Source organism: Aythya marila (genome assembly GCF_965140915.1).
Source record: "Aythya marila genome assembly, chromosome: 3".
In the NCBI taxonomy this organism is placed as follows: Eukaryota; Metazoa; Chordata; class Aves; order Anseriformes; family Anatidae; genus Aythya; species Aythya marila.
The window spans coordinates 58,319,361-58,338,109 of NC_139044.1; positions in this window are offsets into that span (position 1 = coordinate 58,319,361).

Below are 18,749 nucleotides of genomic sequence, written 5' to 3' on the forward strand. Positions count from 1 at the left end.
TACTCATAAAGGTTCCTCCTCACTGGTGGCCAAATGGAGGATGGAGGTGCACAACAGTAACTTCTACTAAAAAGAGCAGAAGCAAAAGCTGTCTTATGTAGCATCAGAGATGAACTGCCTGATAAAATTCAGCATCAGTGCAAGGTAGGTTTGCTGTGGGAGATGTCTGTGAGAGTATAAATTGTATAAATTCTGCCAGTATGATGGAAGTGGAGCACATTTCCTTCCCTATCCCCTGGACTCTTTATTGTGTTTAATTTTGCTAAAGAAATTCTGGTAGGTAACTAAGACCCCATCACTTTTTTTTTTTTTTCTCACTTTTTTTTTTTTTTTTTTTTTTAAGTGAAGGATCATGTTAGTATAAGTAGATGTTTTGTGAAGTTTGCGTTGTTTTAGACACTGAAGGTTAAATCAAGTCTTGCTGGCCTGGTGCCCTGAGGACCTGCTGCAAGACCGAGTATTTCCAGGACAGAAAGGAATGATAGAGAACACAACAAAGCATTGTAGAGTCATTTACCACTGCCATCACCTGTGGCAGAAAGCCTGGCTCTAGCAGAGACAGTCAGCACGTTGCTGATAACTATGAGGATTTCAGCTCTGGATCAAGATCCAGGTTTGTGCAATGTCACAAATGGAAAAGGACTGGTAATCTCAGCCAAGTCCCCCTTAGGCATTTTTTCCAAATCAAGGAGCCAATGCAGATTTTGAGCCAAGTTGAGTTCTTTTTTCCCCCCTTCTAAACAAGGAAAATATACCTGAAGTCAGTGTGTTGTAAAATCAGTGATGGCACATTGTGCTGCAAATGGAAGTGAAATATCCCATTACTTCCTATTAAACAATCACTTCTGTGGTGTTGCAAAATGGAAATGTCATAACCATGATGACTTATTTACTATAAAACAATGAGGGATGTTGTGCAATTTACCTGAGGCATGAACTAAATAAATATCTTTTATAAAGGGCAGATATCATCAGCACTCAGCCTTGTTTGCTCCTTTTTTTTTTTTTTTTTAATAATAGTTTATTTTTTATTCAAAGGGAGCTATGGGCTGTTTAGAAAGGTCTTTATGGAGCCAAATGTCAAAGGTAATGGCTATTTACCTGTTTGTGTCACTGTTTCATATATACACACTCAGCTGCTGTAACACGTTTTTGCTCGTAAACACGTTCCTCCGCCTGCTGTTCATGAGGCTGGCTGAAAGGGACCCCAGAGTGCAGTGTTTGTGCAGCTACTTTATGGGAAGCCGGTTTCTGGGGCACTGTCCTGCCACAGCCATGACAGATGCATACAGTGTCTAGCTGCTGCCCGTGGGCTTTGGTAGCATTGATCTTGGAAACAACAGGCTATGAAACTTTGGTTGCATTTATGGGGATTTTACTGCTGTCGGAGTGATGCTCCAGAAACGTCCTTTCTTTCCCCCAGTGAATTCACTGTGTTTGTGCTTCTTGCCAGCGCTTCTGATTTCACGAGCTGTCTTAAACTGTACAAGTATTTTCTGATTGCTTGCACCTCTTCCCAAAGGTTCCATTGCTGCTTAGTCAAACGTATAACAAACAAAACAAAACAAAACAAACAAACAAAAAACCACCACCAACTCACCCCCCCCCCCCCCCCCCCCAAACAAACCTATTAATCTAAGCTGTAATTCTAGGTCTACGAAACCTGAAATGAAATGCAATGGTTTTGGATGTATGAATATGCATTTATGAGCATGATCCCAACAGTCACCTGATGTGCTGATTGCATTCACATCCCTAGAGCCACCTGGGCCACATGCTGCAGAGGTGTGCAATTTCTCCTCAAAGAAACATCCCTGTGCTGTAATGGGAAAGGTGGATCAGAGCAAAAGGGAAGGGCAGGCAGAGGATGGCTCTCAGCATCTCTCCATCAAGAATTATTTCTTCTAGAAGTGTCTCCTTAGTCTCCCACCTCTCTCATCTGAACCCATGTTATATTTTCAAGTTCAGCTTGGAGAATTTTGAGCTTGTAATTGGGGAAAAGATGTTTTAATCAAGAAATTTTGAGAATGTGCTCATTAGTGTAAATGTTTGGATGTGGGTAGTTGTTTAATACTTCACAGAGTAATTAGGCATTTGCCTTTGATAGCTCTCTTCTTGTTGGAAGTGTGGAAGGGGGAGACCAAGACCCATCAGCAGCTCCTCCTTAGTACCTCTCTGTTCAGAAGCAATTTCTGTTACCTGGTAAAGGACTCATGACTTCAACAAAACTCTACCTTTCCTCAAAACATGTGTAAGAAATGAGCTCCCTTTTGCAAGTGGCAAGCAAATCACAAACGTGCTGTTCCCCAGTACCCCGTCCTGTCAGCACTGCAGTGCAACGTAAACAGATCACAGAGAAAAGACACAGCTGTGTCACAGCACAACCAGGGAAAGAAAGAGAAACAAAACTTGTCAGAGGGTGAGTTTTCTTGACAAAACGGTAGAGGCATCACATCTGAAAATAATAAATCACAGTGGCAGATGATTGCTCATACAATGTCAGAGGGTGAATTCAGCTCTCCAAACCCCAAGTGTGCCAAGCGTGTTACTGCTGTTGCACGGTGAAGGCAGTTTTATGGCAGTTGGGCTGGGAACAGGGGGAGGCGTGGGTGTCTGGGGCTGTCCCCCTGCTCACCCCACAGAGTCCCACCAGCTGCGCTCAGCACGCAGGGCAGGCAATCAGCTCCATGCTCAGACGCAGCAAGGGGATACCCCAAAGCACCAAAAATGCCTGCTCTGGACCCTACCCTCAGCATGAGCGGAGCTTGCGTGGTGCTTTGGCTGAGCAGCCCAAAGATGTTTACAGTAAGCTGAGTCAGCCTCCGAGCTACAGCTCTGATGGGAATCCAGGCACCTACTTCACATGCAGGCACTTCGATTTAGGAGTCTTAACCCTGAACTGCACCCTGGCTGAAGCATGCCCGCTGGGAGAAACAACAACTTTGTGCAATTGAGACTTTTTTCCTGCTCTTTTAAAAACTCCTTTAAGCACACTCAGGGGTGAAACCAAATAGCAATTAAATAAAGCCCAACAGGAAGAAATAATCTGATGAACAATGAGTTCTAATGACTGCCTGCAACCGAACAATCAGGCTGTCTAAGCAAACCAGTTTCTTTCAAGCTCTCCAGTGTGGCTGTCCAAGACTTCCTTTGCAGGAAATGAGAGCAGAAATTCTCACTAAATGTAAACCTTCAAACCTTAAACCTTAAAACTTTTTGAAAAATGTCAATGAGGGTGTCTAAGCTTCTGTTTAATGTGAGATGAAAAGAAGGGAACTGTGGCATTTGGGCTGCAGGGAGAAAGCAAAGTACCTGATTTCCAGAGGGGCTGAGAACCTGTGCTAATTTTGACTGGAGCTCGTGGCTGGAGAGTTTGAATCTCTGCAGGACTGCAGATCCTATGCCAGCTGAAGTCCAGAAGATAATGGTGAACCAGTCTCTGCTGGTCCATCACCTTTGTGGGGACCCTGGAGGCAGCAGAGGAAGCCTCTGAGGTGTGTGAAGCACCACAGAGCAGTCTGGAAACAGGCAGTCAGGATACTGTAAGGACGCACAGGGCAAGCTGGGAGAACATGGGTCAAACAAAAACCTGCAGATGGTTGGACAAGGGAAGGACGGAGAAGACTTGTCCAAGCATGGGTGGAGTGATCTGGCAGCAAAGGGCTCAAGACTGCTTGGACTGTGTTAAGCCAGCTGAACAAAGTTCAGGAAACCTTATCCTGTAAAACCAGCCTATGGCTCCTGGGTGTGACAGGCAGTGCTCTTTGGCTTGTTTTTCCAAAGCCACCAATCGCAAACAGCCCAGAGCCCTCCAGGGGTTCACCCCAGCTTGGTGTGCAGCATGAAATTTTTTCACTATTATTATTTATACTTTTTTTTTTTTTTTTCCTAAACCCCACCCTAAAATTATTAATTTTCCCATTGGGAGGAATCTCTAAGGACAGCTTCAACCAAGGGCTGTGCTGTAGCTTTTGCTCATCAACCTCTCCCAGGGACTGCTGGCAACTCCAGCACAACCCTTCCTCCCCAGCCCAACTGCAGGCGGGTGAAATGGGGAGCCCAGGGTGGCCATGCGTGCTAGGGACCTCGGCATGCTGGCTCAGTGGCATTTACTGAGGCATCGTCTCAAGCAGGGGATTGTACCCTGCGGCAGTGTCTCATGTGGAGGTGCCTCTCCCTCACTGTGGCCTCCTGCGTGCCTGCGGTGGAAATGCTCGCCTTCACTGCCTGACCTCGGATCCCTCAAAGCAGGACAAAACCCAGACAAAAATATCACCTTGTTCGTACATAATAAAAAAGTCATTTTCACCCTAAACCAGGGCTAGCTTTGCTCTAAAGCTGGCGTGCTCTCCATGGAAAATGGGCCTGATACTGCTCTCACCAAATGTGCAGAAGCGAACCCATTTGTTTATACTGAACTAGGAAAATCCCTTTACTTTGCTGTAGTTACAAATGCTTTTCACACTACTGTTCAGGACTTCTGTTTTTCGCGTCTGGCCTAGAAGATGTCTCTCCCCAGCCGTCGAGCACTTAACCCCGTTTATGGGAAATGGCTGCGCACTGACTCAGAGGGAAGAATGACACTTATTGAATCACCAGCACCAGTGCCCTGTGGGTTTTCCTTGGAGGCTTCTCAGCTAAATATTAGCTAGGAAAACACCGGGCCATGGGGACTGCCACCACTTCACCAACCACGGCTCTGTCCACGCGGACATGCCTATGTCCCGTCTGGCCCTGGCTCTGCCTTGGCGCTGGCTCTGGCACCGCAGGTTTGCATCCAAACCTCGGCCCAGGCTGCACGCTCAGTCTTTCCAAGTGGCTGACGTCCTACCCCCAGCTGCAGCTCTCATGCCAGCCTGGTGCTCTCTGACAGAAAATTAAAACACTCCTGGGCAGTGTTTGTGGCCTCTCTCACCCACTTTTGCGTGACAGCAAACTGTGCCTCCCTGCCCCTCTCAGGCCAGGTTTGTCCCTTTGGGTGTGGAGCTCGCAGAGTTGCCTTTCCAGCTCTGGCTGTGGCTGGGGGCCCTACTGCTCCTCTCCCTCTCCATTCCTGCTCCCTGCTTCCCACAAGACAAGTTTCGGCACCCAGAGATGGGGGAGGAAGGTGAGGATAGCTGGGGAAAGCAAAGTGCTCAAGCAGACCTGGGCCTTGGTTGTAACTGAGACCTCAGGTGGCACAAGTGATTGCATCAGAGGAGCCATTTGTGTATTAAATGTGGTTGCACACCTGGCTGATCTGAGCAAATCATGACCAAGAGGGGCTGTTGGTGTGTTCTGGAGTTCTTTACACCCTCACCACTCTCAGGACTGCCAGGAAAGTGGGCTCCCAAACTGGGATCTCAGCCACTGACTCTGGTCTTGAGCCAGCAAAGGGCATTTACTAAATTTCTCAGGACACTGACAGGGTTCAGTGGCAGACATTTTATGCAGTCTGCACACATCCATTACAAAGGAGATGTATACTGTAGTCTCTCCTGTAGGCTTTGCATTTTTTATTTCACCTGAATTATTTTATACTGCAAATACCAGCATAAAAGACAGTCAGGTGAAACAGACAGAGTACTCTGTATGTGAAGGTAAAAGGGAAATGGAGCAAAGCCATCATTTATCACACATAGCAGGTATGAAAACTGCCCAGATCTCTCTACAGACCCCAGCTGCCTCCCAAATCCTGCCAAAACACCACTGGGCGCACGAGCCAAGAGTGGCTGCGGGACCAGAGGGTGTCATGCTCCTGTTGGCCAGGGGTGAATCCATGCAGCAGTCTCTCTAAATCTCATCAGCAGATTTCAAAGTGTAGTTAATAAAAGTTTTATCCAAGCCCATGATCCTTGTGGCAGCTGATATTCCCGTTGTTTCCTGAAGGAGTCTCTGAGCCCAGCTCCAGGCATGTCCCAAACTTGTGGCAAGTTGTGGCACATGTTGTTGTGTTGTGGCTGGGTTTTTGCAACCTTAACCTGACAGCAGTTTCACATCCAGAGATGCCATAATCCCTGCCTCCTTTCCTGCACATATTCTGGTTCCCTTAATCCTGCATGCCATGGAGGCATCTGGGCTCTGGTATGGAGCAAGGTCAAGGCACCTTGGCAAACCTAGGGGGCCAAGGAACATGTGCTTTCTTCTAGGAAGATCAAGTCCAGTTATACTGCAGAGCTGCTTGCTGCCTGAGCTTTACAGCCTTTTCTTTCCAACCCCACATTTGAATAGCATATTCATAGATGGTAACCTCTCTCAAGCCAAGGGAAGTGTTTTCTTTGATTTAACATAGGCGAGGTTTCAAGCCAGGTCCCCCAAAATAAATAAGAAATTACTTTCTCTCAGTGCAAAGGGGCTAAACCATCTGGAATAATCCTTTCCTACCCCTCTCTGGACTGAAAGATTGAACATATGCTGTGCAAAGTTTAAATCAGACAAATGTTATTAAAAAAATCTGTTGTGCTGGCTGTGGCTGGAGAATGATAATGAGCCTTGGGCATGTAATCCATGGTGTGAGAGAGTTTGTTAGTGGTTTCAGAAATCTGACATGCCTGCATTCATATTTTTTTGCAACCGTTTATCTCTGGTGGGCAAGCAATAACTGTCTTATGGGGCAAGCTTTAACAGTGCTGATGAGCAAAAGAGTAGTTGCAGGTTTTCTTAAGCAGGTTAAGGAAGAGCTATTCTCCAAGAAGCCCCAGCTGTGTTGACATGTTCTCTCTTTGTTGGTTTTATCATTATTATTATTATTATTTCTATTTTATGTGTCTCCAGAGCACCAACAGCTGGATGCTAGACAGGATTCATGAACCCTTTGAGACTGTGTGTGTGGCAAATCCTGTTGGCTTTGTTGCCTGACCTATGTGTCTCCATTTTCTCATCACCTGAAGTTGAGAGGCCATCTTCTCTGCTGCCTTTATCTTCAGCAGAATAACAGGGATTTTGATGTGATATATATACCTGCTTACTCAGTAACCTCAGTAGCTTGAGGTCTAATTCATTTTGTGGAACAATCTGAGATTTTCTGTGATATATATATACACAACACACACACACACACACATATATATAATTTTGCCAATGTAGAGGGCTTGTGTATCAGCGTTGGACAGGCAGGGCTAATTTTTCCAGCATCGAGCCCACTTGAGGGAGCTGCCAGTGCCCAGCAACCCTCGCGAGGAAGGTGAATGAGGTGAATACAAGGTGTAGGCAGAGCCAGCAGTGCCCCCTCCCCGGCCGTTCAAAAGCTACCCCTAGGGAGCGCGGTGAACAGGACAGGCAAACAGGGCATGGCATGTCAGAAGGGAGTGGCTCAGAAGTTTGCACAGGCAGGGCAAGCAGGAAGGGCAGAGCGCTCCCCCCTGCCCATACGAACACCTCCTCTAACGGCGGTCTACCGCTAGCTCGGCTGCAATGGTGTACAGCAGGCACAGTGCACTCTCCAGGAAGTCTGTACACACCCAGACCGACTGCCCACTCAAAACTGTGGCAGTTCAGGTCTCCGGGTGCAGGGAGTGCCTGAGTCTGTTGCTACCACCTGCGGGGGGCAAAGAGACTGTGTGCATGAGGTGCGAGCAGGTGGACGACCTGGTCCGCCTCATGGCAGAACTCAAGGAGGAGGTCAAGAGGTTGAGGGTTATCAGGGAGTGTGAGCAGAAGATAGACTTGTGGAGCAATTCTCTGCACGGTCTGAAGGACAGGTACCAGGGTGAGACACCCCAAATGGACCCCCTGCCCTGCTGCTGTCAGGCAGAGGGAGGGGACCTAGGAGTTGAGGAGGAATGGAAACAGGTCCCTGCTCGACATCACAGGAGATGCCCCCCCACCAGCCCCACCTTCCCAGCTGCCCTTACACAACAGGTTTGAGGCCCTGGAGCTTGAGAGACTGGTAGCTGAGGAAGAGGAAGAAAGTCTACCCCGGAGGATGCCTAGGGCGAGGAAGTCGACTCCATGCCTCAGGACTGCCTCCACCAAGACAGAAAGAAGGGTGATTGTTGTGGGCAACTCCCTTTTCAGGGGAACAGAGGGACCTATTTGTCGGCCTGACCCTACACGTAGGGAAGTCTGCTGCCTCCCTGGGGCCAGGGTCAGGGACGTTGCCAGAAAGCTTCCCAGCCTGGTTCACCCCTCTGACTATTATGCTCTTTTAATAGTCCAGGCTGGCAGCGATGACTTTGAAGAGAGAAGCCTGAAGACCATCAAACAGGACTTTAGGGGACTGGGACGGTTAGTGGATGGAGCGGGAGTACAGGTGGTGCTTTTGTCCATCCCTACGGTGGCAGGGAGGGGTACAGAGAGGACACAGAAAGCCAATCTGATAAACACGTGGCTCAGAGGCTGGTGCCAACACAGATTTTTTTTTTTTTTGACCATGGGGCACTTTACACAGCACCCGGCCTGATGACTGCAGACAGGTCTCTATCTCTAAGGAGAAAACAGATCCTAGGCCAGGAGCTGACGGTGCTCATTGAGAGGGCTTTAAACTAGGTAAGAAGGAGGACAGGGCTGAAACAAGGCTTGTTAGAACTGTGCCAGGGGGAACAATGGCAAGGCTGGGAGAGAAGGGTATGGTCCAACTGAAGTGCATCTGCACTAATGCACGCAGCAGGGGTAACAAACAGGAGGAGCTGGAAGCACAACACAGCCCAGAGAAAGCAGTCCAGGAAGTTTCTGGAGAGCGTGGAAGATAGCTATGTGATGCAGCTGGTTAGTGAGCCTACCAGGGGAGGTGCCCCGCTAGACCTTCTCTTCACAAACAGAGAAGGGCTGGTGGGAGATGTGGTGGTTGGAAACTATCTTGGGCAGAGTGACCATGAAATGGTGGAGTTCTCCATTCTTGGAGAAGCCAGGAAGGGGACCAGTAAAACAGCTGTATTGGACTTCCGGAGGACCGACTTTGAACTGTTCAGGACACTGGTTGGCAGAGTCCCTTGGGAGGCGGTTCTGAAGGGCAGAGGAGTCCAGGAAGGCTGGGCGCTCTTCAGGAAGGAAATCTTAATGGCGCAGGAGCGGTCTGTCCCCACGTGCCCAAAGCTGAGCCGGTGGGGAAGAAGACCAGCCTGGCTGAACAGAGAATTGTGACTTGAGCTTAGGAGGAAGAAGACGGTTTACAATCTTTGGAAAAGAGGGTGGGCCACTTGGGAGGACTATAAGGATGTTGTGAGGCAGTGCAGGGATGAAATTAGAAGGGCCAAAGCTCATCTGGAGCTCAATCTGGCTACTGCCGTCAAAGACAACAAAAAATGTTTTTACAAATACATCAACACAAAACGGAGGACTAAGGAGAATCTCCATCCTTTACTGGATGAGGGGGGGAACTTAGTTACAAAAGATGAGGAAAAGACTGAGGTGCTTAATGCCTTCTTTGCCTCAGTCTTTAGTGGCAAAACCAGTTGCTCTCTGGATACCCAGTACTCTGAACTGGCAGAAGGGTATGGGGAGCAGAATGTGGCCCTCATTGTCTGTGAGGAAATGGTTGGTGACCTGCTATGGCACTTGGATGTATGCAAGTCAATGGGGCCAGATTGGATCCACCTGAGGATACTGAGAGAACTGGCGGAGGAGCTGGCCAAGCCACTTTCCATCATTTATCAACAGTCCTGGCTATTGGTGGAGGTCCCAGTCGACTGGCGGCTAGCAAACGTGATGCCCATTTACAAGAAGGGCCGGAGGGTAGACCCTGGAAACTATAGGCTTGTCAGTTTGACCTCAGTGGCAGGAAAACTCATGGAGCAGATCCTCTTGAGTGTCATCATGCAGCACTTACAGAGCAACTTGGTGGATGAGGGAAAGGCTGTGGATGTGGTCTACCTTGACTTCAGCAAGGCTTTTGACACCATTTCCCACAACATTCTCCTCAAGAAACTGTCTGCTCGTGGCTTAGACTGGTGTACGCTTCATTGGATTAAAAACTGGCTGGATATCCGGGCCCAAAGAGTTGTGGTGAATGGGGTCAAATCCAGTTGGAGGCCGATCACTAGTGGCGTTCCCCAGGGAAACTGGGGCCGGTCCTCTTTAATATCTTCATCAATGATCTGGATGAGGGCATCGAGTGCACCCTCAGTAAGTTCACAGATGACACCAAGTTAGGTGCGTGTGTCGATCTGCTTGAGGGTAGGAAGGCTCTGCAGGAGGATCTGGATAGGCTGCACCGATGGGCTGAGGTCAACTGTATGAAGTTCAGTAAGGCCAAGTGCCAGGTCCTGCACTTGGGGTGCAATAACCCCAAGCAGAGCTACAGGCTGGGAGAGGAATGCTTGGAAAGCTGCCAGGCAGAGAAGGACCTGGGAGTGATGATTGATAGTTGGCTGAATATGAGCCAGCAGTGTGCTCAGGTGGCCAAGAAGGCCAACGGCATCCTGGCTTGTGTAAGAAGCAGTGTGGCCAGCAGGGCTAGGGAAGTGATTGTTCCCCTGTACTCGGCTCTGGTGAGGCCGCACCTTGAGTACTGTGTTCAGTTTTGGGCAAGAAGTACATTGAGGTGCTCAAGCGAGTCCAGGGAAGGGCGATGAAGCTGGTGAGGGGCCTGGAGAACAAGTCCTGTGAGGAGCGGCTGAGGGAGCTGGGATTGTTCAGCCTGGAGAAAAGGAGATTCAGGGGCGCCCTTATTGCTTTTTATAAGTACCTTAAAGGAGGCTGTAGCGAGGTGGGGGTTGGTCTATTCTCCCACGTGCCTGGTGACAGAACGAGGGGGAACTGGCTAAAGTTGTGCCAGGGGAGTTTTAGGTTGGAGATTAGGAAGAACGTCTTTACTGAGAGGGTTGTGAGGCATTGGAACAGGCTGCCCAGGGAAGTGGTGGAGTCACCATCCCTGGAGGTCTTTAAAAGACATTTAGATGTTGAACTTAGCGATGTGGCTTAGTGGAGGACTTGTTAGTGTTAGGTCAGAGGTTGGACTTGATGATCTTGAGGTTTCTTCCAACCTAGACAATTCTGTGATTCTGTGATTCTGTGAACATGCAGATCCATGGTCAAGCGCAGGTATGCTTTAGCATGCCCAGCATATTGCACAGGGGTCTTCTGCAGCTGAATGTCCTGTTGTGCAAAGAAATATTTTATTTACTTTCAGTCTGTTCCTTCCTAGTCTCAGTCGATGTTCCTCAGTTCACTTATTGGAAGAGATGGTGAAAATTTCATCAAGTGTAGAAATAATAATTAGCAACTGTTCAGAAGTTTTAAACATAAAAGAGTTGTTAACATTCAGTTCTACTCAATTTTTTATAACAATATCAGTTTCAGCAACATTCCCAGAAGCATGAACACATCTTAAAAATGCTCATAAACTCTTCCATCATGCACACACATCTGGGCTATTTGGCTTAGAGTCGGTTCCTATTGAACCTTAATGTTCTTATGTGCTAGGGGCCTGAAAGCAGAAAGCTGGCCTGTGGCTTGGTTCCTTCCTCCTGCTTCATCAAATCTCCTGCTGAAATGCACTGTTTGCACTGTTTGCAAAAGAGATATAGAATACAGCAAAGCAGATCGCATTTTGGACTGAAATTAATGATGTGAAATGACCATGAGCTCATGTGGACTACACAATTTTGTTCGGTTTTAACTGTTATTTTATATTATATTACTTACATATAATGGGAAACTGCATCCTATCTTTTGTAGTACAAAGTTTCTTACAGAACCTCCCACATTTCTTTGCACATACCACTCACTCTGGGTAAGTGGTTTGGGAAAAGTAAATAAAGGTTACACTGGTTATTTCTCTATTATATAGCTACTCCAGTGCTTCTCAAATTTGTTTGAAAGTAAGTCTGCATTACTTTCCTGCCACTCATAAATATTGATAGGTACTGTTTGGTTAGATAAATAATTAAGACAATCAATTTTGCTTTAGAAGCCATCTGAAGCTGCACTGTCTAGTCATCAGCTAATAAATACAGTCCTGCTGTGTTTGGCAGTGTCTTAAGAAATCCAAGGATGGGGGCACTTCAGATTTAATACAGAGTGTGCTTCTACTATTCTGGTTTAACTTCTTATGCAGAAGTTTTCATCAGTTGGTAGGGGGAATGCTTATTCTTTAGCATTGTCCCGTGGAGTACTGCCTGTCATCAAGGGCAGCCAGTTTAGGGAAATGTAGGTCCCTGGGGCAAGGAAAGCAAGTGGGTTCCTAAATTCAGTAACAGTGAAGAGGATGGGACAGAAATGTATTCTTTCTCAACTATTGCTTTCCCTGAACAGCAGCAATCCACACAGCTCAAGAGGTGGCACACAAATGGACATTTTGTGAATATTCATGTATTAATCCAGAGTGTGACAATATGGGGCTTTTTATGTCACCTTTTCTGTAGCACCTCTGCATACTTTAATATAAAATTAATTTTTTTTTTTTTTTTTTTTTTTTTTTTTTACTAGGGAAAATAAGTGTGGACCAGCTTATGCTCGTCATCTTGTTCCCCGTGGTAGTTTGACAGCATATCCATAACCTCTGCTGTCTGTCAGAAAATAAGCTTATACTTGCCACTTTCAATCTCCTATGTATGCTACAAAATGGGAAGGGCTGAGTCTATTACACTGGGCATACATTTTCATTAAATGAATGCAGTATTGAGCCCAGTAACTTTTACTCAGCTAAACAGTTCTCTACAGAAACATCAGCCTCATTGTTAGCCCTGTAGAGATGGAGAATCTCCCACTCTCTTGCAACTGTGTTTTCATTGCTAGACTATGGATTTTACTTTCATATGAATTCGTCAGTTTTTAACTTCTAGCCATTGACCATGGAGATTTGTTCTGGGATATGTTTCTTCATATGGCCTCATGTTTCTTCTTGCCATTTTTCTGACTGGAGCCCTGATGAAATTTCCAGTTGCGGACACCAGTTGCAGAGGTAGACCTGCAAATGCAAAGTTCTTCCCCTATCTGGAATTTGGCCACAATGATGTGCAGAAATGCACCCTACATTTTCATACATCAAATCTGGGCTTATTTTTCTTAACACAGAGATTTCAAAACATGAAGAAATGACCAGAGGCTTGGGGTGTGATGTTTTGGAAACGCGTTGAGAAGTTAGTTACAAAAGGCTTGCTTTTAGAAATTGTTGAGCTCTTAATTGCAGAAAATGAATATGCCTTTGGGTTGTCACATATGATGTCCATTAGACAAACAGTTTATAGGTAATTTATTTGTAGAACCAGAAAAATTTTAGGAAGACATGCAATTTTATTGATCTAGTCACTAAAAAGAAGTGTGACCCGGCACTACTCATGTAAGTTTCTGCTCTTTGCTCTTTGACATACATTCTTCTTCATCCCCTAATCGATATTATTCCAGTTCTCATGGGTAAGTTGACATTGCTATAGAATTTTGAAAAATTAAAGAACTTTTATAATAGTTAATTGAAATTAAAGGAATTATCTTGTTCTTACTAAGAAAACTTAAAAAAAACTCTTGCAGACACATTTGCCCCTATTCCAGTTACAGCCTTCCTTGAATTGGACTGAAGCAGATTTCTGATGTTCTCAGATCAGCTCTGAGAAAATGTCATTCCTCAGCTGAACTGCTGTCTTCAGAAAATAAATACCCACCCAGCTATTTTGTGATGTAAAAGAAATATGTATCTTTTTGTTTGCCCAGTGAAAGTTTTAATTAATTAACATCAGATGGTTCTTCTTCTAAAATAAATAAACAAATAAATAAAAAGACAAAAACACCTTCCCATTTTAAAAGAGTATTTAGATTAAAGGTAAAATAGTTTGTGCAAATCATCTTGTCAGTCTTTTATGTCAAAGTCAAATTTTATATTTGACTTTGACATTGAATTTTGATTTTGATTCCACAATATTTTTTAACCTTTGCTGCCTTGCCAAAAGCTCCCTCAGACCCATGTTTTGTGTTTGAAGGAGAGCAAAATGATGTACTTACTTCAGGAATGTCTTTTGTAAATCAGGAGGGTTTTACTGTGATTAAATTTTCTGTCTGAATATGTGTTGTAGAGGTAATATCCACTGTAATTTGAGGTTAGGTTACTTGCAACAGCTTTCCTACCAGAATAAGGCCAAATGGGAGTTTCATTTGTTTGCTGGAAAGCTGAGGCTTTGGTAGGTTAGAGCAGGATTCAGGTTATTTTGTTATTTTTAATGTTTCTGAGCAAATCTGAAAGGCATGATAAGGACAAAAATATGTGTCCAGAATGCCAAATATAAAAGATGAAGATTAAAGAAGTTGGAAGAAAGGAACTGTAAGCAGAAACACCACAGAAGATGGAGGCAGCAAGAGAGGGGTGGTGAATATCAGTGGCAATGACAGCGCAGAGCCCTGTGGTGAACAGCACACCAATGTCCACCCAACGAGCCCCACCATGCCACCTCATCCCACCTAATGAGCTGTGGGGCACGCTGCTGCTCTTTGCTGCCCTTGATACAGGCAGGGGACAAAAAGAGATGGAAATAGTGGAAAGCCTGTCTTTCCCACACAGATAGATACACCCCTGTGTGCTGGCCAAATTTTTCTAAAACCTGAATTCAGAGCTCCAGCCTACATCTGTTTAAATACCACAGTTGTGACTTTGGGCAAAAGAGCTGGCTTCATCTTTCCTTTTGGAAAAGGGAAGGTAGAGATTGTGCAATGCCTGCAAGGCTCTGGAAGCAAACTGTGTTTACTTTTCAAAATAACTATGAAGTTTATGCATGAGTCTCCCCTCCCCATAACTCACTCTGGTTCTTCTCCCCATGGCATCTCCTTGGCGACCTTCCTTCTGCAGTCTTTTTTGCTGTCTTCTGTCCACTCTGCATAGCTGTTGTGACAGTCTTATCCATCTGGGTCACCTTCCTCAGCCTCTGAGACAACTGTTTTTATGTTCTCTCTGATGATTGTAGGAAATTCAGGAGAGAGAACAGGAGGGAGCAACTGCCTCTTATCATTTCTTGTGTCTGCTCCTACGGGTGGCTCCAGCAAGAGTAAGAGCAATTACGTGTAAAGTACTGATTAAATCTCATCAATACAAGATGGAGCATGCTAAGTGAAACATTATAATAAACAGGATAATTTTGCTGCCAAACACTAAAAAGTGTATCTGATTTTCATCTATCTATCTATCTATCTATCTATCTATCTATCTATCTATCTACATGTATCTATCTATCTATCTTTTTTTTTTTTTTTTTGTTTGTTTGTTTGTTTAGAACTGTAGCCAGTTTTATGATATAGTACAGCCTTTCTGCCAAATTTAATGCCTTTGATATGAGGATGAGGGGCAAGACTTTTTAACACAAGAGTAAATTTTCACAGAGTAATTCAAGTATAGATACCATTTCCAACACATCTATTATGAGTGATCTCTGGTGTTTTCCAGATCTTTCTTGTTGGATTCATCCACAGCTTTTTCATCAAATATTCTTTTTCTGCTTAATTGTATACATCTGCATCTGGATACGTATAGTTATATCTGTTCCAATGTTGGTTTTCAGTTTTGGAGGAAATAAAATTTAATTTAAAGTGTTTTATTCTTTTTCCTGTGCATTTGAAAAGGTGGTGCACTGAGTTCTACATGCAGTGAGGTGACAGACATATATTGTTACAGACATAAACACTTTTCAAATGAGTATGAAGGAAAGCATTGTCTTCACTGTCAATATAGTGCGAGACTGATTGTATTTTAATTTGATGTTTGCCACTTGCATGTCTCATAAAAAGCACTAAACACCAAACCAGGAAAGAAAGAAAAACAAATCCCTGACTTCTTGCCTTGTCATAACAGAGCTGGAGCTATTTCAGGAACAAGCTGGATTGGTTTTCCTTGGGACTTAAAAATATACGAGAGACTGTAGTTTCCAAAAAAGAATCAAATGAAATGAAAAGCCAGCACTGGAAGAGAGAGAAAGACCCTTCGCAGATGCTGCATTGTTTTTCACTGGGTTGTGCTTGAGCAGACATTGGGAACATGGCATTCCACCCACTGTGATAGTTTCTCCTGTGGCTAGTTGCAAGCCCACACCTCCCAGGGAGAAGAAAGTCCTGCAGACTGAGGAAAATTAATTACCGAGAGCAGTATCTTTGATAGGGAAGAATGATATAATAAAGCAGAGTGTTCCCATTGTCAGCCACTGCTAACAGTGCTATAACGTCATATGCTTCCCCTGGGAAGGACTGATAAGTATGTATCAACAGTACTGGGTCCGGAGAATCGTCTTTTCCCTCTAGTGAGTGAAGAACAAGCTCAACATGGCTACCAGCAGCTTTGGGTAGTCTCTCCGGCTCCTAATAGTGCTACCAATAAGCTTTTTCTTGTTAACAAAAGTAACAGAAGTGTATTCCTTAAGCTTCCTTCACATTGCTTGAATGTTAAATCCTTCATTAGAAAGTTGTCTTTTTTTTTTTTTCCCTATAATTATCTGGGCAAAACCTAGGCTCAGGCTTTTCCTCCTTCTCCCAGAGTGGGTAAAATGCTGCTGAAAGAGAGATGGTTGTTCTCTATCTGGAATAGGACACTCATGTTGCAGGTCTGAGTTTGTAGTTGTTGTTCAAGTGAGTATGCCATAATCTTGTCCCCAACTGGTGGCCACCTGAGGTACTCTAACTACCTCCTTTCACCACGGGTGGGGTGGTAGTAGCCAAGAGAAGAGGAAGGGAATGCTTGCATATGGCAAGATCTGTTAACAGAGATATCCCCAACATGAATGATGATGTCATATCATGCACTTGAGATAATCTATCTGGTTTGTTGAATACACTAAAACCAGAGGATCGTGCTTTTTTTTTTTTTTTTTTCTTTATTCCATGAAAATGTAAAACCACTCATTTTATAAGCTTAGGTGAATTATTTCTCAAGCTTACAGTGGATTCAGATTGTAAACTTTCTGAACTTGGAAAGTCTGAAGGCCTGATGTCGACTTGTCTTCATCTTGTTGTGATGCTCTGAACTCTCAGTCATGGATCTGGAACCCATTTTAATAGCCACTTTATAAATATAGAATAAAAAACTTCTATGTATGAAACAATAGATGGATACAGACTGCCCAGGAATACAAAGAGATGATATACCTTAGCTTTATAAGCAGTCATAATAGCATTGCCACTTCTTTTTTGTGTTAGCAAAAAACAGCTTAAGGAAGAATTTGAAGGATGATAAGGAAGTAACTATCAATCTGTGCTCTAATTACAGGCATTCAGCATGAAACCACAGTACTGTTTCATTCTAGTGGTTTGGGTTGTCCAGTGACTGGAAGATAAACGTATTTGTTTTGTCCAGAGCTTTCCTAAGATAAGAGACTGTATTCCAGACATTGTCGTTAGCTACTTGGTGTTTCAACTGAGAGATTCCTGACATAAGAAGGCAGGTTTGTGATAAAAACTGTTTTTTCTTTTGTTTAAGCAGTTGGTGACTGATTCTGTAGTAATTCACATTTTTCAACATGACTCAAAGCCTGCTGATTCCAATGAATTGGGGTTAGACCCTAAGCTCTGCTCTGTCTCCCAAGAACACACTGAGTGTGTGCTCATTTACATGTATGTGCTGTAAAATGTAAGTAGGGACATAAAGCAGTCTATTTCTCAGTATAGTTTTCCATTGATTAACCACCAGTTTTCTTTCATAATTTCATTAAAAATTGAAATTAAGAAATCCAAGAAAAAAAATCCATGTCCAAATCTATTTTTTTTTGGTGGAGAAGGCAAAAGTCTTGGGGAAGAAAAGGCGTTTGCCTTTGACAAGATCTCAAAACAGGAAAATTGCCAGGATTTGTTTTTCCATTTCAATTTTTTTTTTTTTTTTTTTTTAATCAGATGGAGTGCACATGGGTCAGTTTCACTGGAAATAATATTCCAGTAGAAAAACAGCAGAAAAATTAGATTATTTAGAGTTATGGGTTTACAGAAGACAGTAAAAAAAATGTCTAAACACCAAATATGCCAATAATAGCACCACAGTGTGAATCGTCCAACAGCAAACTCCAAATCCTGCCTAAATATCCCACATCACTAAGTCTAACAAGCTGTTTCAAAACTAATTGTGCCTTGGCTATTTAGTGGAAACAGTAACAGTGCCCTGCAACAAACATTGTTGGGTACCAGACACAATGCTACAGATATGAGACCGCTGGTCTATGTCTGGTACATTTGTACAGCTGTTGAATACAGATATTCCATTAGTTCATTTTTTAAGAAGGAAAACTTATTTTTAACTTCTGTAAATATTGTAGGGACATTATTTTTTAAGAAATGGCAAGTTGTGAGACTGTGGATATTGCCTTGGTTTGGATGCTACATGGGCTTTCATTCTGAACAGAAACCACTCCAGAGCAGAGTCAGTACAGTTTTGTCCTGCACAATGTAAGTGCATAGGAGGAACACACCTGTTTTCCTTGATGACAAGAAATTTTATAATCTCAGAGTTGCTGGATTAGCAGTCTTGCCTTATGCTCAAAGCTGATTTGCCTCCTGACTGACAGACCTAGTGGGTCTCGTTGTTCTTCTGTGATTCTTCCTGAGCCTGCACCACTGGGACAATGTATGGGTGGAGGGAGATTTTAGCTTGTTTTCATATTCCTTGCTCTTGCCAGCCAAAAGTCTTGCTTCTGTTGCAGTGTTGTTGGTATGGAGCAGCTAACATCACAGAAGATTTAGATTAGATATAAAGAAGAAATCCTTTACTATGACAGCAGTGGGATACTGGAATAGGTTGCCCAGAGAAGCTGTGGATGCGCCATCCCTGGAGATCCCAAGGACAGGTTGGATGGGGCTTTGGGCAACCTGCTCTGATGTGAGGTGTGGTAGGGGGTTGGAAATGGATGACCTTTAAGGTCCATTCCAACACAAACCAT